Source organism: Ambystoma mexicanum, chromosome 2q (assembly GCF_040938575.1).
Source record: "Ambystoma mexicanum isolate Mex_15411 chromosome 2q, UKY_AmexF1_1, whole genome shotgun sequence".
Taxonomy (NCBI): domain Eukaryota; kingdom Metazoa; phylum Chordata; class Amphibia; order Caudata; family Ambystomatidae; genus Ambystoma; species Ambystoma mexicanum.
In genome coordinates this window covers 672,582,368-672,606,007 of record NC_090924.1, presented here as the reverse complement: position 1 = coordinate 672,606,007, position 23,640 = coordinate 672,582,368, and the positions used below count along the sequence as shown (strand labels likewise).

The 23,640-nt window shown below is 46.4% G+C and overlaps 1 protein-coding gene across 1 annotated transcript in view; it reads left to right on the top strand.

Annotated features, from left to right (window-relative positions):
* Window positions 1-23,640, top strand: part of LOC138568797 (transmembrane protein 104-like) — a 640,667-nt gene that overhangs the window by 254,502 nt on the left and 362,525 nt on the right. The window lies entirely within an intron of this gene.

The following is a 23,640-nucleotide window of genomic DNA, read 5'->3' as shown; positions in this document are numbered from 1 at the left end:
GGGTGTAATCGCCACACAATCCATAGAGGAAGTTAAGGATAAAGCCAGGCAACTTGTAACTCCAGCAGACATACAGAATTGGCATCTGCAGGGAAAGGACTTGGCAGTGAAGGACAACTTATTGTATTTCCAAGAACGATTATACCTGCCCAGCACAGATTTACAGAAAAAGGTAATCTCTTGTTATCACGATTCCTTAATGGAAGGACATCCCGGTATGGCCAAAACCTCAGAAAAGATCAAGCGCTACTTCTGGTGGCCGTCTTGGAAAAAAGATATCAGAGACTTTATAATGTCCTGTGGAGTATGCGCCCAAAACAAGAGTCAAAAGGAAAAACCAGCCGGGCTCTTACGCCCTATTGACATCCCACCTCGCCCTTGGCATACGCTTTCTATGGACTTCATCACCGATCTACCTCCATGCTCCGGATACAATACGATCCTAGTAATCATGGACTTATTCTCCAAGATGGCGCATTTCATTCCACTCAAAGGCTTGCCAACAGCAACAACTCTGGCCCGAGAATTTCTCGAAAACATCATCCGACTGCACGGTTTTCCTTCAGTTCTAATTTCGGATCGAGGTAGTCAATTCATTTCTCATTTTTGGCGAAGTTGCTGTCGGTCGGCTCAAATTGATGTGAGACTATCGACCAGTCACCACCCTCAAACCGACGGACAAACCGAGAGGACCAATCAAACTCTGGAACAGTATTTACGCTGCGTGCTGCAACAAACTGAAAAAACTTGGAAAGATATCCTTTGGATAGCCGAATATGCCTACAATAACTCTGTCCACTCGGGAACTGGGAAAACCCTGTTTTTTCTTCTATACGGCAGTCACCCTCGAACCTCGGAGTTGGATCCACTCCAAGATCTTGGAACACCAGCAGTAGACTACCTGCATTCTACAATCACCCAAGCCTTTAAGGAAGCCGTTTCTCACCTTCAAAGAGCTAAGGAACAATACAAGAAAGGAGCAGATCAACATCGGAAGGAAGCCCCCCAATATCAAGTAGGAGATCAAGTCTGGTTATCCACCAAATATCTACCTCTAAAAGGACCACGCACATTCAACCCAAGATACCTTGGTCCCTATTCCATCACTACCATAGTAAACCCAGTAGCGGTCAAGTTGGACTTGCCCCCTCACATGAAGATACATCCGGTCTTCCATGTCTCTCTATTAAAACCTGTGCAACCTCAAACCCGACTAACTAAATCTCCAAAACCTATCCTAGTTGATGGAGAACTCGAGTTTGAAGTCAAAAGCATCCTGGACTCCAAGATCTCCAAATCTAAACTATTTTACCTAATTGACTGGAAAGGCTACGGCCCCCAAGAAAGATCCTGGGAACCTGCAGAATATGTCCACGCTCCTCGTCTAATCAAAAGATTCCATCGAACATTTCCTGACAAACCCAAACCCCCGGAGAAGCCCGGTTTGGGAGGGGCCTTGAGGGGGGGTGCTGTCATGATCTCTGCTTCCAAAAGGTCAGGACTTACCCAACTCCCTTGGAAGCAGACCCATAACCCAGGTTCCGAGTGCCAACCAGTCCCAATTGGGACCTTTTGGACCCTGTCCTGGCGCCAGTGGCACCAGGCTCATAAATATGCCCAGTCCCAGCGCTGGAAGCGCCGGGCTCATAATGCTTGGGTGGACTTACCTGCAGCAGACCATGCTGCTTACTTACCTGCCAGTTGAGCCTCTAATCCTCTTCTGTTTGGGACTACTTTTCCTGTTGGGTGGGGCAGGAGCCACTCCCTAGGTTCAGAACACTGGAACTCTTCTGGAAAGCAGGAACTCTTTTCTTACCTAGGCGAGGCTGTGGAAGGAGACACCTAAGCACTACAGGAGGCTATTTAAACCACACCCGATGGATGAATCTTGCTTTGCGTTATTCTGCATCCTCTGCAGCAGAACGCTCATCGTGTCTTCTGCATCTGATCCTGGGCCTAAGGGAAAAAGGCTTACCATCCTGAATCCAGTCTTCAGCAACACCTATAAAGACAAGAAAGAACAGGTTAGCATTACGGTCTTCAGTGACAGCGCTTCTCTTACCTGGTCCATCGGCTGTCACCAACGCCTCGCGCTGCATTCCGGCATCTGAAAGACAAAGGCTTACCTACTCTTCACGTGCTCCGGAGGTCTTCGCACTGCATTCCGGCATCTGAAAGACAAAAGCTTACCAACTCTTTGCACGCTCCGGAGGCCTTCGGAGCTGCATCCCGCATCTGAAAGACAAAAGAAGGTGCGTTTAAAGACATTGGGTAACTTTATTACTCACGTGCCAGTACTCCTTCCCACGCCGAACCCAGTGGGTATTCCGGCACCCTTCAGCAGCTCCGAACTTGTACCTGCAAGATAAAAGGACAGTTAGTGCGCATCGTGAAGCAGGCAACAAGCGCTTACTTACGTGCTTCCAGGCGCTTCTATTCCTTACACGGGTTCCATCCTCAACTCACTTCAGCCCGTCATCCGCCATCGCCGGAACCCTGCAAAACAAGAGACATCATTACAAAAGACTTTTAAAGACATTTGAAATACTCGGAACTTACCGTTCGTGCAGTAAACGACGGACAGCAGTCCTCTGAGGTCAAGAGGCCTGCACCCTTATCCTGTGAAGAAACTGGTTACGGCACCCTGCCCCGAGGCAGATGGAGAGCTCGGCGTTCACTTACCTAAGGTGAGAGCGTTACCCTTTGGGGTTCTACAGGAGAAGAGAAGGGGAAGAAGAGTGAGACACCCAATAACCCCAGTTCATTAATCCCATATTTTCTATCTGCAGACATCTTACTCTTCGAGTCAGACATACAGTGCACAGAGGTCCAGCCCAAAGAGCCAACCGTGTGTTACACATCACCTTTGAAGATACGGTATTCGCCCAGTCAAGACCGGCGCCTCTGCGGGAATCAGGTGAGCGTTACAGAGTCTTAGGAATCTTATACGCAGTTTCCTTTTGGCCGTCCGCTATGAACCTTTGACCATCATAAAGTCATGCCGCAGATAGTGTTCCCTTTTCCTGCATAACTGCACTTTCTGTTTGTATGCTTTAAGTCCTTTCATCACAAATGCAGTTAATAAAACTTGGGTGTCTTGTTTGCATGCTTCATATGATGGGGAGACTAACAGATTGTCTACATACAGCACCAAAACTGACTCTCCAGGGAATCTAATGTCATGCAAATCCTTCTTGAGTTGTTGTGCAAAAATAGTGGATAATTCTCTGTACACCTTTGGGAGACTTGTTCAAGTACACTGAACTCCATGCTAAGCAGATGTGAATATAAACTGGATTTCTTGGTGGTGGGAATAGGCAAGAACGTAGAACACAGATTTACTGCAGCAAACTGTGAAGCAGTCAGAGGGAATCAGGTTCTGATCGTAGCTGGGCTAGGCCACAGAGAAAGCAGGAAAATAACGACTAAATTTACAGTTCTTCTTAAAGGAATTTTTGAACCGGCATAATCAGAGTGTTACAGGAACCAGAAATTGTCACTATTGTTCTGTGCGTTAATAAGGACTCTATTAATGGTGCTATACTCGATTTAGCTTTCGGATGCAAAGCATACTGGGGAATACGTGGCAGTTGCTTAGGCTGCTCTATTCCAATCTTAACCAGTTCAGCACTTCTACTACAGCCTACTTCATTGTTTTGTCGTGACCAATGGGATTTGGGAACTGTATTACTCAAACCTTGTAGGTCTGGAGACCAACTATTATCTGTACTGTTCTAGTTGCTCCTGTCGGACATATAACATGGCCAGGGCTGCCTCAGTGTTCTTACTGGGGACACTGAAGAAGACTCTGTACAGAGTACTGTAAATGGTGTACAATTTTCTTTTCACAATGGAGCTCATGTTCCTTAAAATTGTAATGTTTCAACGGAGAGCCGTTATGTTTGCACTGCGGCTCTCTGCCACCAAATGTTGGTCATTTGAATGATGGGGTGCAAAATTGCAGGGCAAAAGGTGGCGTACACATGTGTACACCGATTTTGACCTGAACATTTGTACTCTGCTGGGCAAAGTGAGTAAACGCTGCCTGGCATGCGGGCTGACTTTATCCTGTTGTAATAAGATCTAATAGGTTGGGATGAGGCAATGGGTGTTTCCCGTTGGACTCTCGAGAATGTTCACATGGTAGGACTGGAAAAGTATATTCTTACAGAAGCCAAGTTCTTTTAGACCCACCTAACTGTATAAACTGGTTAAATCTGGTACAGTCAAAGAATCGTTCAGCGGGCTTGAATGATGACACTATGAAAGGCGTGGGCACACCCCGCAGCGGCACACTTTAACGGCAGACTTGTCATGTGATGCAGTAACCGGAAGCTGATCTGAAGAAAAGGACTACACCAAAATGAATGGATGTATTGTGGTTGAGAAAACAGGATATTTCTGGTAGAAGGCCTAGATGTGCTTCCAGAATGTTTTTAGGTTACAAAACTGTCATCTGACTTGTGACCTACAAAGGTGAGGTATCTGAAGGGCAGATGAAGTTAGAGCTTTGAGTCCCCAGCAGATGAAGAATGCTGTGATACTTGTCTTGCAAGACAACAATAAAGCTGTCTCTATTTGTCATCACCCAAAATTGATGCATGAGTCTGCTTTCTCTGGCAATTCTGGTGGCATGGACTCAGACTTGATGTGCGCTACTCGAACACAAATGACTTGCAGGCTTCTTTCTACAAATACCTCTGGTGACCTTCAGCAGCGGTAAGGAGTCCTAGTTCAAAACTCCATGGGGGTGTTCAGCAGGAGGCTGACTGTATATAGTGCACTTGCACAGCCACTTAGGGTAGCTGACGGTTTTCACAGTGACGAAGCATGACACAGAATTTGTTCAGGTTACGCTGATACTGGATGCCACTGAAATTCTGGTTAGGGTATTTTGGTCTGATAACTGTTGTGACATCGTTAATCAGTATGGTACTTGTTCTGTTATATTTATTATGGTGCGGTAATGGTCTGGCAACCTTTTAGTAAACTGTTCTGCTTGTGTTGGTATTTTTATATTGGTCTGTTAATGGTCTAGCGACCTTAGGCAAACTGATTTGGTCAAATGTTAAAACAGGTTTATTTAATGAAACAAGAATGAGAGACAGGGGTAGTTAATTCTAAGTAGGGTCATATGGGGTGAGTGCAGAGGGAGTGTGCAATCCCTTTTTAGGACTACTCAGCGATGTATCTGGTTTGTGAACCCCTTCCCTCTTAGGAACTCAGAGAACGTGGAGTTGCAGTATGGGTGTAACAGGCAATGGTGGACATTAGATTGACTGGTGCTAAAACAAGGGACAGTCATCTGCACGCGTTAGTTAAAGCAGGTGCCTATACAACTGGATAAACCTGCCAATTTTATCTTTACTAATTATATTAGTGCCCTGCGCAAGTATATCAATGTCTGTCACTATTTGGTGCGAGAGAACAGACATATGCGCATTCCCGCTGGATGAAATGTTCCATTTGGAACCGCTAGCCTCGTTGAAGCACACATTTGAATCAAACAAGGGAACAATAGGTTGGAGTCAGTGTGGGGCTTATGCTGCCTGGTTTGAGGAGGCTTAGAGAGGGATTGAAGAATTCAAATTAAAAACTACAGGGACAAATGAAGCTGGAAAAAGAAACTGCTGAAGATGACATTGGATTTGTTACAGTCTGTGCCTCACGGACTTCGGATGACTTGAGAAGCATGGCTAAATATATCTCCCCAATATCTGGGAGGCGCCTGAGTGTTTCATTGAGGAGCTCCAAATGGTTATTCAATGTAACAAACCTACCTGGGTGGTCATGAAGTCGTCCATGACGATAATTAGGCCTCCAGATGTGAGACATAGTTGTACTCTGCAGGCCCAATGACCAATGACATGTTGCTGTGTAGGAGACCTGTTAGAAAAACCCCAGAATAGAATAATAATAGCTACCCCAAAGGTATATTTCAGAAAGACAGATTGGGGAATATAAGCAACTGCAGGCAGGATAATGGAGAATCCCCGGCCAGTTAGTTAGACCAAATGAAGTTAATGTTCACTCACCATTCAGCCATCACCAGGTGCGATGGCCAAAGAGGTGATGGCTAACTTTTTCGTCTCCAACCCAAGCTCCAAACTCAGTTACTGACGACATGTGTAGGGTGGCAAGATTAACCCTTATCAGAATTGGTGACGGTTGTGAATCACTATGTAGTATGCCAAGAACACAAGAAAAAGAATATTGAAAACAAACTCATTGTGCTACAGTTATAGAATTTACTGGGGTAGGGGCCAACCATGGGTAGGAGTAGATTTAGCGGTAGCTTTGGAGGAAGAGGCAGGGGGGCGGGGAATAGGAGCACCATCAGTAAAACCAACAGTGGCATCCTAGGGAGTATCCAAGTCCTATGGCTTGTAATTATTGCAAGCAGAGGGGCACTGGAAGAACAAATGCCCATACTGGTTCCAGTGTAACAATCCTCCTCTCCCTCCTGGATAGGGCACATTATCTAACTCTAATGCACCAAAATTCCCACCCAATAAAACACACACATACCCAGCCAGACTCTGTTTCTGAACCAGTATTGATTACCCTAGGGCCAATCATTGACAGACACACTTTTCTCCTTAATCCTTCTGCATCTGCCAACCTGTTAGGGAAATCATATTGGGGCTCATGTTCCATAGAGCCGTAACGTGAATCCAAGGCATAAAAGCAAACTTGCTTTTTCGCAGCTCCCTTCCTCTACGCCATACAGATGCTCCAGCATTTGCGCTGGCATGGATTTTCATGCTGACGTAAATCAATTGTTTAATTGTAATTGTGAGAACCAAGTGAATGGGGCATTCTAAGCATATTTTTAAATTCCACAGTTGGTAGAAGTCATATGCACCCTGCTAGTTTTGCTCTTCAAAAATGTGATCAATTGGGGTGTACTACACATAAGGGTTCCATCTTTCTCCTTTACTGTTTAATATCTGTATTAGACAACTATTTGAAATATTTCCAACTGACACTGCCACTCCTGGTTGGTCCTGCATCTTGCTATCCTTCCAAAGTCAAGAACTCTGGCTCCCATTGGCAATACTATCTCGACTTTACTGTGCAGATAAATGAGACAGGGGCAGTGACATAATTTACACTTTGTATGCTGTATAGAATACTCCCGTACATTGATAAGGCTTATCATCAAATGATTAGGTACTTCTGAATTGCAAAGATCACACCTGCAGAGAATTCCAAACATGGCTATCTTTCATATTTTCAACATAGCAATATCTGTTCACATCCCTTTCTGTCAATCACTCTATTGGCTTCCGGTACGTTGCTAAATTGTTTCCAAGATGTTGTGTTTGGTGTTTAAATGTCTCTATGAGCTTGCTCTGAGATTTCTAGCACAAAGGATTAATTGGTACCAATCCCTGCCAGTACTACGCTCAGCTAATACGTTGATGCTCAAACTCCCCAAATCTAAATTGACATTTTGTGGAGATCACATTTGTGGTAGCAGGTTCTCAGTTGTGGAACGCCTTACCTCCATATCGGCAATAAATAAATGACTATGACAGTTTTTGAAAATCCTTACTACTTTCCTTCTTTGCTAATAGTACTTTATCCATTCATGTATTTACCTATGCTCCTTGATGCAGTTAGGTCTCCCCTTAGCAAGTTATAAATCCCATTAATAAATTAATCTTTTGCAACAGGCTAATTACCGGAGACCAGGTCGGACCCGGGATTCAGACCTGTATTGCTCTGCGTTTTCTTGCTTCCAAGGCAAACGCGTTGCCCCTGAGATATCTTCCCGGCCTGTAATTACATTACATTATATTGCATTGTCCTACCCGGTCCCTTTCATGTCTAGCACTCAGGAATGGATTAGTGTACAGGGGTTTGGAGGCCATGGTGGATTAACCACACTTCTGTGCAGTGTATCCTGGTTGTGTATGCATTTTATGTGTGAGGCGTTGTGGTATTATTCCAAGTGGGTCAGTCTCCCCCGCTTTTATTTCCATCACACGTACAATATCTCTACCACCCACAATCAGCATATAATGAAACCCTAAACAGTGAGAGAACTTCATACTGATTGATGACAACACAACAGGCCTCCAGTTTCTTCATAAGGACAGCCTGGACGTCTATCAGTTTAGGCAATCCCTGGACTCCGATAACAGGACTCTTGAAGAGTACTCAACCACGTTCCCTTCTCCACCTAATCAATTCACCCTCCACCTATTACAGCCCTCACTCTACACACAAACCTCTGACACATGGCAGCTGTATCCCTGCTGCTCATAGCATCACCTCCATGAATGTACTGTCGCTCACAACCCACTGAACGGTCTGTTACATCCTTAGACATATTACTCCTCAAATTCCCAACTGCAGCTCTGCTGGTGCTCCAGAGCTATTGTTTTTTTCCCCCTGCTCGAATAAAAATATACCAAAATGTGACTGCCACAAATCACATAGAACCATACCACCAATAACTACTCTAGTACTTCTGGCCTGCATTTACCAATGCCAAAGGACTCCATGCTGCTTCTCCCTCTACTCCACTTACCAACACCGCCTCTGCTTCTACTCGCAGATGTATGCATCATAATGTGCTGAGGTACTCTTTACAATACTGGTTTACATCATACTGTGGGACGTATTTTCTCACTATCATCAGTCACTGTGTCTACATGTGACAGACAACTGGGCGTTGCCTGCTAGATGGCTCCCCCCATGGCATGTGGACACAATGACAGTTAGCACAATGGACTTTAAATGGCTGTATGGTGCAGGTATCCTACTTGCCAACATACCCTATTACATTCAGGAGATGCTTATCCAGTTCGTGCCATTCTGAGACTTGTAATCCTGGATTTTAAATGAGGAATCCAGGTATGAAAGCCCCACAATGTGAAGGTATGAACTGGACTGTACTGAAATCTTCTGCATAGAAGGGGATTGTTAATATGTATGGATATGAGTTCCTCCTTGCTCCCGATTCCCTTCAGGCTGACAATGTCCAGTGTACCAGCAACCTTTCCTCCCAAGCCAATATTACCAGCAATGGCACACTTCCCCCTCCAGTGGCCATGGTCTCCCTCCAGTGTTGAGACACAAGAGCTGCTTGTGAATGTCATCTGTGGGCCTGCAGACCTCCATTTTGTCCATAATCTGCTGCCATATTTGCTCTTTCTTTGTACCACTTGTGTTGATGCAAAAGGCTCTGAAGAGAGTTGGGCTCTCCTTCAACGCCTTATCTGTCATAATTGTGGACTGGTGTTCACTGAAGATTATGTTGTGCAGGTATTCCTCCCTTCATGCATCTCATCTCCCTGTACCTCTTTCCTGGGATTTCTCCAATGGATGGGATCAGTAAGGCAGTGATTCAAAATAGATTTGCATTTCACAAAATTGCCACCACATCATTTTCAGTCCTAGTTAGGGTGATAGCCTGCCTATACTAACAGTATGGGCCTCACTACAAGCATGGCGGTCCAGGAACTATGGTACTAGTAAGCATGCTGGTACCGTAGTTCCCGAACTGCCATACTACCTGCTCTGCTCGCGGGTGCCGTTTCAGCCGCCAGGTTTTTCCTGGCGGGCGTAATGACACCCGTGAGCAGAGCACATCGGATGCACCGGCACAACTCTGTATGTGCCGGTGCATTCAACCTCCCCATCCCCATTCAGCCCTATGGGGCAGAATGGGGATTGGGAGGACCTTGATTCTGGCACCAGAAAATGGGCAAGAACCGGGTCCGCCAAGCTCGGCATTACCTGGTTCTTGCCCATTCGCGGATGCCGGAAAAAATGCAACTCCGGCAGCAGCCGTGTCCTTAACAAGGGCACGGCTACCGCCAGAGTTGTAATGAGGCCCTATGTGTTTCAAAGTCTAGCGGCATTGACTGTCTTTTCACAGTGATCTCTGGTAGAAATGGTGTTTTGGTCATTTACCATCATCAATGGATTAACATTACAGCCGAGTAGGTGGTAATTCTCTTATGAGGTTGGCTTACTCGAATAACCACCAACTGAAGTGCTAATTACTGCTGCAGTATTTTGGCCATTAAAGCTGCAGAGGGGGTAATGAGACCTTAATAGTATCCAAACATGGAGTAAGTTTCTTATCTAGAACATACTGTGATTCATCAACAGGCATGTACCAGTTTTAACCAAAAGGCAAAAGGACGTCCACTGAACTAGCACTGAACAACCCCCTTAGCTGTGCTCCAGCATCACCCACATCTGCACTTAATACCAGCAAAAGTTGCAAAGCTTCTACAACCACAAGAAAATTACTTAAATACAAGGGATCATTCTAGTAGTTTAATGAGTGAACACTAATCTAAGAACAAGTGAATTCCTCGACTAATTATTTCAATTATTGGATTAGTTTCAGCCTTGAAAAAGCCCAGTTGGGAAAAACTAGTGTTGGCTGGCTACTTTTCGCTGATTTGTACAATTAGGTTGAAAAGCAACTAATGGTTAGAAATAAATTGGTTTATGACAATAAACTAGGCTGTTTATGAACATTTATTAAGAATAATATTAATTTAGATAAAGAATGGCAAACATTTGATAAGCAGATTAAATTTTCTCTAAGGATCCTTAATGTATACCTAATGTATACGTAACTTAAAACGAGCGATGAACGCGTAATACCTGGAAAAAACCATATGCATCTACAACCATGTTTCATCACCCCCTGCTTCTTCTGAACCCACGCCAAGTGAAACCCTCCCTCACTCACCACAGAAAACACACTCCTTCTATCCTTGTACTGCCCATATGAAGAGCAAGTCATCCTAACGTAGAAAGACATTTAGCACCTAGGAAGCAGTGTCTCCACTCCATCTAACAGTCAACCATCCTTTTTGATAGCCTGTGCCCCTATAAGCTTGTGTGCTCGAAAATCCCAGCAGCCATGGGTTGTACATTGTTCAACAAGCATGGCTGGGACGTGCTTCACAGTAACCAGATGCAGCACACATGCACGGACGCCCATGGAAGGAAGGTACACTAGTGCACGGCCTACCGGCCATTGTCTGAGAACAAGTAGTGGCCACAAGAAGACAAGCATGCCTGCAATTAGTTCCAGCACAAGGAGGTGCAAAGACATATAAAAGATGTTAGTATTGTTGAATCCCTACCTTCATATGGGCCAACAAACATAAATGAACATATGCATCAGAGAACAGACGTGCACCAGCTACACACACCATTGGCATCTGTGAACACCTAATCATGGCCAAACGATTTGTGAAAGTAATGTGATGCATTGAAAGTGACTGATCATGCATTGTTGAGTGGGCAGCATCTGTACAACCATCACCGACCTGATAATGCAATGCAAGCACACACATCCACTATTTGAGTGCCACTCATTGTGTAACTCCCCCCATGTGGCTGGAGGACGGCAGACGCTACCTGGTCCTGACCCTGGGGCTGACTATATGAAGGAGGATCACATGGGAGGAGACCACCTACGGGAGATGGCATGGCTTCTTTGGATGAGACATGGTATCCTCCATTTGCCCATGAAGATAATCCTCCCATGCCCTTATGGCTTTTTGTCATTTGTCTTCACCTCCCACTTTGAAGAATAGGGAAAACCTTTCCCCACAACAAATGAGCCAGACCTCCAACCTTGAACTATCTTGTAGAAATTACAATACCACCATCTCCAGTTCCATTTTTCAACCATTTTAAAGTATTTTGCCATTTAAAACTATTTAAGTGATTATTCAAGCTTTGGAAATCAATCATCAACAACAGACTTCTTGTTGCAGAATCGCTGAAGTACTGGGACGAAGAAGAGGGAAAGAGTAATGCAGAGTGGGAGAAGCCACAAGCCCAGAGAGCGTTCTAGTATTTTCCCTCAGACACCTGTGCCTGGTTAATTTAAAGGATGGACTCAAGGAGCTAGAGGCTGCTGTTGGGAAGACAATGTTTCACCTCTTGTTGAGGTGCAAAGGACCGAAAAGCAGAAGCAGGTGTGCCGGAGCCGGCTGGCTCACCAGCAAAGAGAGCGGATCATGCTGCCGGGACGCCAGCTGCCAGGGAAAGTCTCCTGGGCGTTCGCTGACCTCCACATGCAACCCTTTTCTTACCGGAGTCTGAGGCAAAGCAGGCAATGGAAGAGACGCCGCAAGAAATGGGAAAATTAACAGGAAATAGCCACGAAGGGAAATCAGATGGCGTACCGTCACTGAGCTACTGCGAACAAGCCAGGCGATGCAAGCAAGAGCCGGTAAGTAAGCCCAAAGACAGTGGGGACCTGGGGCATATCAGTGATCACGCCAAATACCAACAACGGTAACAAGAACTGCAGAAAGTGCGAAAGCGAAGAGACTAACTGTAAAAAGAGGAACAGAATGAAAACCCTTTTGTGTATGTGCATGTATAGAATCTAAGTTCATGGGAACACCAAAGCGAAATGTATATTAAGAGGATATACTATCCAACCAGATAAATATACAATTGTGGAAATGGTTAGAAACCATGTGTGAATGCAAGAAGCCCTGGATGGAGAATATCCCAGGCAATTACATGTTTGGGAACACGAGAAGTCCTGGCAGGAAAGTATACCTGGCAGTTACAAGTGTATAAGCACAAGAAGCCCCACAGCAGAGTATACCGGTCAATTACAATTGTGAAAGGAGCAGAAGTCCTGGAGAACTGGAGAACCACACACCTGCGACCCTTGAGGTCTCCCTTGCTATCGCTAAAAAAAAGAAGAAAAAAAGAAACGTTTTTTTCATTTAAAACAAAAACAAATTGAAGCTCCTGGTCTGTGGCCAGTGCCATGTGGCTCTTTCTTTCTAGAGTGGCTGATTTTCTTGTTCCGGCTTCTTAAAAAAACAGGGGGTTCCATAAGTGTAACACTTTGAGCACTGACCCTAAATAAAAAAAGAACAGGAATAACAAATAATTGTTCTTTCTGGAACTCTATACAATAATTGCTACATTCATTAAATGTTTATTTCAGGCACACTTCACGGGGTGAGTCACTGATTTAGTCTGCTCTTAAATACATCAAATTTACAATGCAGACAAAAACCTCCCAAAAACATTTAGAGTAGAATAAGCATCCATTTCAAACTGTATTTTGCTTTTCCCAAGTTGCATTATAGCATGTTTTTTTCTGCCGTTGCTTCTGTTACGATCATCACAAGACATTCCATCTCAGTGTCCTTGGTCACTTGACAAAATCCTTGTGCCTTAAAGCTTGTGTACAGTGTAGAAATGTTTGACCGTAGCACATAAAGTGGCCCTCGATTTCACTGTGCCACAATGAATACTTTGTTGTAATGTATTTTCCTATCTCCATGGCATGCTGTTCAGGATGTTTGTTTGCATGTATGAGGTAACAACTGCCCAGAGTACGGGATGCCTTGGGAGAGTGCTGCTTTCCCTGCGCTACTCTAAATTCTTTAATACACAGTTATGAACCCTCCCAGTGGTATGTATTCTGCCAACCTCCGTAGCCTGAAAAGTAGATCAACGCAGGCTTGACATGTGGCCAACTTTGAACCAGACCTGCAGATGAGCTGGCCTTCTGTTAAATCTCAGTTACCGGTTTACTACAAAGTGTAATTTGCTTTCTGACTTTGAGAAAATTCAGACATGTAATTGCTCATTTTACTATAGCCGGTAAACTAACTATAGCCTGTAAGAAAGCTCAGGGGGTTGAGCGCTTGCTGCTGCGTTGTGTTTGTGATCTGCAGGTTGCAGGTACGAATCCTGGCAAGGCTAAATCAGCCTTCTTCTTTCTGGGGTTGATAAATGAGTATCAACACAGGTTGGTGATATTGTATGTATATTTGTTCTATATAAAGCGTTTAAGTGTAAGTGCTATATATCAACACATCATTATCTTTTGGCCTTGGCCATCTGCCTGCATTCACAGTCATTTGGACATATGGGGCTATACACACTGATATTAATGATACATAAGCAATCCATTCTTGTATGAAATGTATATCACATTACAGTGATATTATAACCATATTTTTCGTAGTGTACTTAGGAAAAATGCTATGTGGTGCCACTTAGCTTTGAATATTCTCATACACAGTTGCCTTACAGGGACAGCTATTTCCCCAATGCTTTTCAACCTGAATCTGCAGCCACTCTCCAAATTCCTTCATTCTTTTAGTGTGAGATTTTATATATGTGCTGATGATAACTAGTTACTTAAACATCTGAAGGAGCTTCCCATCACTGATTCCAATTGTTCTCGCAGTACAGCGGCAGTCAGGGGCTGGGTGCATACAGCAGGTTGACATTTAATACAATGAAAGGTGGGATTCTTTGAAGTGGAGTCACCGGCAATATTGGTGATCCCCCTGTTTGTCCTTCTGCCCTTTGCCCAAGTCCATTATCTACTGACCAGGTGCATAATCTGGATGTCACAGCTGACAATGAATTTGCACTGTTGCCACAGATTAAAAGGGGATTGGAGTCTTGCATCGGTACTTTATGCCCCATTAAGAAACAGTTGTCTCTTTTTATATTTATCACGTTCAAATGACTAATGCTTTTGTGTCCTCAAGTTTGGATTTCAGTATTGCGGTATGTATTGGATTGCCCAATTGGTTACTGGAATACCTTCAAGGGGTGATCGGTCATGTTCCATCGCTTCCCGTGATGTCACTTCCGGGTTGGGGGTCCAATGACATCACTTTCTGTGCTATTATCAGAGGTGAAGGGTCATGTGATGTCACTTCTGCTGCCCCTGGCATTTTGGTGAAATGACGTCCCTGATAAACAAAGCAAAAAACAAAAATACAAAGTGAAAATAACAAGGTGCATGTGTATATACAAATGTGAATCAAATGCAACATAGCAAAATAATAAACACATATTTTGTGCCAAGATCGGTAACAGGAATTCACTAACGGGGGATACTGTGCTAATGACTCAATTATTTAGCTACAGGCAAAGCAACAATTCTTCTGGAAAGCACATTACGTTTCCACAATCCCAATTTGTGGCCGAATTAATCTGATCCTTAATCCGAAAAACAGGGTTGACTGTAACTAGAGTGTTACAGGAAGTTTCGGCGAAATGGATGGATACATTACTGTATCTTCAGCTATTTGTCTTTTTCCACAGTTTTTACGCTTCAGGCCGGTTGGGTTTTTCATGAGCCCTCCATTCCTAGGCATTGTCCCATATTGACACTGGCCGGCTGTCCCTCCCACGTCATCGTGACGTTTTTCCATAACACGTCATTCGTGTTGCGTGTCTCTGGTGTTACCCGGAGTGCCCGTGAGTCCCCTCACGCCTACACACTCGGGCTGACGCTGATGTGATTGGTTCGGGCTCCCCGGTCCCTCTGCAGCGGCCGGGAACACCCCTTTTATTTATAGGGCACGCAGCAGAGTGCAACGTCACTCCGATGCGTGTGTGTGCCCTTAAAGGGGCAGCACCACACTCCTCCTTTTTCATAACAACAACAATGAACAAAGGATTACTAGCTACCAAAACATATAAGCACACAGCACACCAACATTACCAGAGACCCCTTTAATGACAGACACGCTGGTTCCCTTTACGACTGTCAGTACCCCGGGCATTACTACCAGTTCAGGACTCCAGCACATAATCAGCGAGGCGGGCAGGTTTCCCTTGCCCAGTCCTCTGGGGGACCTCCTGCCAGCCTCCCTGATTGGAGTTCCGTCACCTGCCTCACTTTAGCTGGAGAGCTTGGCATACACACAAGGCCACCGCCCTCGTCGGGCACTTCCGTCATGTCCTTGCTCTGTGCCGTCTCTGTCCTGGACTCGCCTAGCGTCTTGAAGAAACTGGTGTTGTGAGTGACGGACGCAGTCCCATCAGAGGCGGTCACCATTGACCCTTTCACCGCCACCACATCCATGGGCCACGGCTCATACGTTAGTGCCATCTTCCCGTGGGGGTGCCTGTTCCTTACCAGCACCTCATTGCTGGGAGCAAAGTGCTGAGGTCTCAGTCCCGTCTGAATGTTCTCCTGATCCGTTCTTTCCTTCCTCTCCCTTTCCACCCGCTCATTGTCTATGACGGTGGGCTCACACTCCTCCGTTTCTGGAAAGAAACCCCGCAGACATCGCTGAAACATTGGCTCAGCTGGTGCCACCCCGGTGGATATGTGGGGGGTGGTTCAGTATTCCCGCAGAAACTTGTACAGGGCCCTTTGCAAACACTGACCGTGTCCCTGAGCAATGCAGAACACTTTGTTGAGAGTCCTCATCATCCGCTCTGCCTCACCATTCGCCCTTGGCCAGAGCGGTGTGACTTTACAGTGATGTATTACATACTCCTCCATCAAACCAGCAAAACTCTCGCCTTGGAAGGGTGCACTGTTGTCTGAGCACAACACCTTGGGCAGTTCATGAGTGGTGTTAGGCAGAAACCTGTGCAGTTCCCTTAGGGACCACTGCAAAAAGTTTAAGACTACAGGAGTAAGCAGTCAACCCAATTGGTAGCAGTCTGCACCACCCAGATTTACTTGGTAGCTGTGGCTGAGCAGTTAGACTTCTCTCAAGAAGAGTTAGGCAGTATATAGAGTATACACAATAGGGCTAAAGATACAGTAGAACAAGCAAACACTAGTGGGCCTGATCACGACTTCGGCGGTAACCCTTAAATCCGGCGGTAGCGCTAATACCGCCGGATTTAAGGGTCCGCCAAATCAGGGCTTCGGTGGATTTCGCCCCAGCTCTGAGCTGGGGGGAAATCCGCTGAAAATTCGCGCTATTACCGCCGGCAGAAAATGCGCCGGCGGTAAGAGCGTGAAAATTCCCCATTGAGCCCAATGGGGAATGGGGCATTCCTGAATGGGCTCAATGAGGAATGGGGAATTACTTTACCGCCGAACTCGTGATCCGGCGCTATTAGTCGTGATGTTATAAAAGTATATAATTATTTATTTAAAAACACACTTATGAAAATACACTGGCACTAATATATCAAGCAAGTTCAAACACAGTCACTATAAGTATGTACACCTCCCTAGTTAATTATTCGACAAGTCTAGGTTAAGACACCACTTATTTAGCAAAACAGAGGTGAGCGCGTAACCGTAGATGGCACTCCAATAATTCGTTTAAAAAGGGAAAGAAAAGGCAGAGTAGGAAAATAAGACAGTACCAACACTTTTAAGAAACCACAGCAAGTCAAGAAAGGCAGGGTCTACTGTAGAGCAAGAAGTTCATAGGCCAGGCCCGCTCTTGGAGAGAGCAAGGCGGAATGTGCCCAAGATCACACAGTGGAAATGCACTCAAAGTCTTTGCAGAAAAGTCAAAAAGAGGTTGGATCATTTCAGAAAGGCAAAGTTAGCAGGTCTGAGGTCAACCCAGTTAGAAAGTTAACGATTTACGGGACTTTGGACAACCTGTTGCAAGGGAGACCAGGTGGGACCCAGTACCTGAAATGGTAAGAAAGCTACAGCGGTGGCAGTTGTTCCTGGCAGCGGGTGCAAGTCGTGGCTTCAACCAGAGGAAGAGATTATCTCGACGAGGATGAAAGCTGGAGGTCGTTGCACTGCCAGGGAAGAAACCAGCCGCAGAGTTTCCCGGTTAAAAGGTACGACCCTTTTATTCTCGGTAGTGGTGAAGCGTGGCTATCCGGCCGCCGGGGTGCTTGGCACGGGTGATTCGACCACGAGACGTTCCAGGAAGGCGAAAAAGGCAAACTGGTTGGTCCCACCAGCTCAAAGAGAAGAAGACTCTCCTGGAAGAAGATGTCCTCTGTCGTCGAGGTGAGTTCGTACAGCAGGGCTCCACCGGTGGTGTCCTTGTAGATGGCTCAGCTTCTCCCCTCTTCGGATTCTTAAGGTCCTGAGGCGACTTCTGAAGTTCCAGTCCCCAAAGCCCTGCTTTTATGCAGAAAAACCCCCATTCAACAGCCTAGCTGTCACTCAAACATGCTAAGTGGTGAGCCGGGCGGCTCACCACTGGGCCAATCACACAAGAGTGCGACTTGAGTTGCCAAGGCAACTCAGTCCAGGGTGCCTAATCCCCCTCCCACACATCCTGTCGACCCCAGACAGAGTGGCACCATTTGGAGGACTTCTGTGGAGAAGCCCGCCAAAAAGTGGAACAAAGGGCTCGACTTGGGTTAGAGTTTCAGAGGCGAACACAAATGCCATTTTAAAACCGAGTCCTGGCAAAAAGACCTAACCGGGGAATAAATATTAAATAAATAACCCGGCGGTATCTTTAACATTGCACCAAAAAGTGGTGCGTTTAAAATGAATGGGAAAATCCCATAGGAAATAATCCGGTGGAATATTTCGCGTGGTATCCACTGCCACCAGCCAGAAACTCAACAAGGGGAGACTGGACAGTGCCCTCTTGGAAAACAGACCCAGGGGCAATCGAATTACCCCTACCAGTACTTCCACAATATGATGGTTTGTACGGGTTCTGTTCACAATTTGAGATTAGTAAAGCCAATGGTGACTTTACATGCCCTGGGAGACAGTAGTCAGTCCCAGGGTATGGAGTCTATGTTTGGGGGTCACTATGACACCCCTGTGTTACTGCACTGAGGGTGCTGTGTAACACACATACCAAAAACACATGAAGCCCTATGGAGTAAAAGACCCCATAGCCCATAAAACACATTTACAGTAGTAGGACATTCTCAAATCATGCCTAAGAGTGGGAGAAAAAGAGTCTCACTCTTAGCAGGAGAAAAAAATAAACCCCAGAAATCCAGCAAAGCTGCTGGCGGACTCACTAGGTTTGGGAAATTAGCCTTAACAGAGAATTCTCCCTAACACTTGGCAAAGATCTTCTCAACAGCCACCACTACATTTTCAAACGCCACCGATTCCACGAACTCCCCCTCTGGGTACCGGGACCACTCATCCACAATGACCAAGAAGTGCGTGTCCCGGGTCGTGGATCCAGAATCCACATGGACCACCTCCCACGGCTTGGTGCCCCGCGTCATGGTCTCTAGGGCAGGCTCCTTCTGTGCTGGTGACGCCGCCTGGCATCACACACATGCTGCCACAAAGTCCTCTACCCGCCTCTCCAAATCCAGGAACCAGACCTTCTGGCAAAGACTGGCCTTCGTTGGTGGGGCCAGCTCGATGATCTGCAGTATCCTCTTTTGCGGGATCACTATCCGTTCCCCTCTGAGCAGCAAACCAGTCTCACCAGTCTCCGAGAATGCCAGTCTGTCCCTCACTCTCCACAGTTGTTCCAACAATGCTTAAGTTCTTAGGGCCAGCGTGTCCAGTACCGTCTTCCACAAACCCTGCTGGATGGCCGCCTTGAGAATGAGGAAACATTCATCCTATGCTGAGGCCTGCTCCAACTGTCCCAACGGCACTGAGTTCGGTGTGGCCGCCTCCACCACCAGCCGACCGTACTCATCCGCTTCTTCCACGCAGATGTTGCAGGGCTCTTCTGACTCATCTCTCGGGTGTCTGGAGAGATAATCTGCGGCGTTGTTGCTGCCAGGCCGGTACACCAGGGAGACCCCATACTCTAACAGCGCCAGCATCCATCGTTCAATCTTCACTGGTGGCTTGGAAGATGACCGTGCCAGAATGGGTAGCAGGGGCTTGTGGTCCGTAACCACCATCACCGGTCTCCCCAGCACGTACAGCCTGAAGTGTCGACAACCCCACAGGACTGCCAAGGCTTTCCGCTCAATCTGCGAATACCTTTGTTCTGTTTCCGACAGGGCTTTGCTGGCGTACGCAACAGGGTGGACTCCCAGATTTGCGTCCACCTGGGTGAGCACGGCCCCTAGACCAAACGGGCTGGCGTCCACCACGATCTCTGACTAAAGGGCCGGGTCAAAAAAGGCCATGGTGTCCTCCTGGGTCAGAGCCCCCTTGATGTCCTCAAATGCAGCCTGCTCGAGTGGCCCCCACTTCCAGGTGACATCCTTCTTGTTAAGGGCTTGCAGCGGCTCAGACCGTGTCATGATGCCTACCCCCGGGCATCCGGATCGAGTCCATCAGCCCCGGGAGCAGGCACCCAGAAACTCATTAAAACCCCAACAGCCCCTGGTGGGGACTGTTTGGATTCCGTGCTGGCGCCTTAGGCGCCAGGCTCATCATAGAAATCAGTCCTGGCGCCATAGGCGCCAGCCTCATAGACTTTACTTACCTTATGCAGACCCTGCTGCAAATGTGTCCAAGCCAACGTGAGGGCTGGATGGGACTATTTTATTACAGGGACTATTTTTCACTCGGGTGTGGTTCTGGGGAACTTCTTACCTGGGACTACTTTGCAGGCTATTTAAACCATTCCCGAACAGCAGCCCATGCTTTGTGTTATTCTGCATCCAGCAGCGTGACGCTCACCGTGTCTGCAAGTCAGCATCCAGTCTTCTGCCACGCCCGCCTCGAATCCGGAGCTCCTAGACAAAAGGCAAAGAAAGGAGAAGAGGTGAGATCACAGACATTATTTGATTCCTTACCTGATTCCGGACCCAGCACATCTCAGAGCCTGGAAAGGACATCATTTCAGCACGAGTTGCTGTGCCAGCAGCAGCGCCGCGTTGTACTCACCAGTCCACTGCATCTTTTGACTCGGCGCTGCCTCCATCATTTTCTTTGTCGAAACTCAGCACCTGGGGGGAAAACAAAAGGAATAACAAGGTGAGCTGAGAAAACCAACAAGGACAATCTCTTTGCCACCATAGGCTTACCTGCTTTGCCACCAGAGGTATTATTCTTTAATTTGCCGCATCTTCCTATGCCACACCTATAAAGGGAGAGAAAACAGTAAGTTAAACTCATGCAACTTTTACCGGACAGTGTTTGGTAATACAGACTCTTACCTGAACGCCATCAGCTGCCTCTAGGCAATATTCTTTTGGACCCAGCTGCAACCTAACGAGGGAATGGAACAAGAGTGAACATCGGACATATTCAACTCTTTGAACTTTATAGACATTGGAGTCAATATTCCTCCGGAACTCCTCTAGTACCTTCAACCCAGTGAAGTAACTGGTATCTATGCGCCCCTGCATGCCATGCAGGATGGAGAGCTCATCATTTAAAAACATAAGGTAAGGTTACCAAAAGGGAATATCGGAGGTGATTAGTGGGGAGAACGAGAACTGTTGGGGGCCATCACTAAAGTCCACGGGTGGCAAAATCCCTTTCTCCACTTGCAGGAGAATACTTCTACGAGTCCAGCAGACAAGATTAGGCGGGCCAGTCCAGACTGTCATCTCTTCACTACGCATCACGTTGGTGGAGACCGCAGCTGTCCGGGTCTGATCAACGCCCCTGTGGGAACCAGGTGAACGTAACAGAACGCAAAGCCTATCTACAAATCCCCACCCGGGCGTAATGGAGACCTCAGAAACCGACCAACTAGCCCAATTGTTAGGAGAACTTAGGGCAGAAGTGCACTCCGCGTGCCAAGAAACTAATGCCCTCAGGAGAGAACTGATTGTGTCAAAGGAGCGCACTGATGATCTTGCCAGACAACTGCTGCAAAACCAAGCCAGGCAAACACCACTACCTGGACTTGGGGGGAATTCAACCCCCGTTTCATCGAGCAGCCCTGTGCAAGTGGTTCTACCAGGGAGCATTCCTTTAGCTCCACCCGAACGCTTTGCTGGGGACCCGAAAAGGTTTGCCGTGTTCATGACCCAATGCCGCTTGCACTTTTTATGCAGACCAGGAGCTTTTCCAAATGACCAAGCCAAAGTAGCCTTTGTACTGTCCTACCTTAGTGGCAGCGCAGCGGATTGGTCAATTCCATTAGTCAACCAGGATGACCCTCTTCTCCGGGATTTTCAGGGTATTCAATTGAGCATGGAAAGATTATTCGCCAGACATTCACAGGGACAGGCCCTGGATAACGAACTTCTATCCCTACGGCAAGGAAACCAGGACCTGCTAACTTATATCGCAACCTTCAATAGGTTGGTGGTGGAAACCAGATGGCCAGGGGTAAAGCGAATTACATTATTTCATCGTGGACTTCGGGGTGAACTCAAAGATGTTTTGGCCCAAGTTGTGAACCCACCTCAGGATTGCGCAGAATATATAGACTTAGTGGTCCAGCTAGACCACCGACTTCAGAATAGAAAAGCTGATCGAGCTAAGTTCGAGAATCGGGTATTGGTTAAACCCAATGTTACTCCCAAAGGAACAGATGCATCAGAACCAATGCAGATCGGGGTGGTTAAGGGACCCTTAACTCAAAAAGAAAGAGAAAGGAGACGACAGATGCAGTTGTGTCTGTACTGTGGGGCCTCAGGACATTTTCTACGGGATTGCCCTATAAAACCATCCAAGAAAGTAGTCAGAGTTGCTGATAGAAATCAAACAGAGCCTGATTCGGGAAACGACCATGCCCCACAAGCGTAGAGGTCCGCTTGCCGAGCTTAAAGAAGGACACTCAGACCTTGCACCTAATCATACCAATGGTCCTTATTGATCCAAGGCAGCCATCACGTATGCACGCAGTTAGGGCATACATTGATAGCGGGCCGTAGGAAACTATGTGGACCACGAATTGGCTTCTAGGATGAATCTACCTCTTTGCAAAAAGACCACTTCGGATGTTATCACCACAGTCGATGGAACTGAAATTGCCTCTGGGCCTGTAACTCATTCCACCACAGAGATGACGCTGTTGGGATAAGATGGGCATTGAGAGACTATTGTGTTTGACTTAATCAAAGCCCTGCAGTTCCAAATAATACTGGGGATACCTTGGTTGGAAACACATAATCCTTGTATTGATTGGCGAGAGAAGAGAGTAACCTTCCCGGAGTGTGCACACACCTGTTACCCGGAAAAAACCTTGAACAAAAGCCCGGCCGCAGTCGCTAATCCAGTCATGCAGTTACCTCAGGAATATCAAGAATTCCCGGATGTTTTCCAAAAAGAACAGGCAAACACCTTACCACCTCATAGATCATACGATTGTCAAATCAACCTCATACCTGGTGCACAATCTCCATGCAGTATAATCTACGCCCTTACGGAACCCGAAAACCGTCACCTACGACAATACTTGGACCAATACCTTGCTAATGGCTTAATTCGTCCATCTAAGTCCCCTGCATCTTCAGCTTTATTCTTCGTGCCCAAAAAGGAAGGTGACCTCAGAACGTGCATAGACTACCGCGCAATAAACCAGATCACGGTGAAGATCCGATATCCATTGCCTCTGATCCCCGAACTACTAGACCAAGTAAAGGATGCTTGCATCTACACTAAATTAGATCTCCGAGGGGCATATCATCTGGTACGTGTAAAGAAGGGCGACGAATGGAAGACTGCTTTTCGCACCAAGTATGGATTATTCGAATATCAGGTGATGCCCTTCGGGTTGTGCAATGCACCAGCAGCCTTCCAGTATTTTATGAACGATGTCCTTCGTGAACTCATTGACGTCTGTGTTGTCGTATACATAGACGATATTCTAGTGTACTCCTCCTCAGAATCAGACCATGTTAAGCACATTTGTGCAGTCCTTGAGAAACTACGCCAGTACAAGTTATATGCAAAATTGGAAAAATGTGTTTTTCATGCTACAGAAGTTGAATTCCTTGGATTTATCCTGACTCCAAAAGTAGTCCGAATGGACTCTCGAAAGGTGGACGCAATTCTCAAATTGCCATCACCCAGTTCAGTTAAAGGAGTGCAAAGCATGCTTGGATTTGCTAATTTCTACCGCAGATTTATTCCTG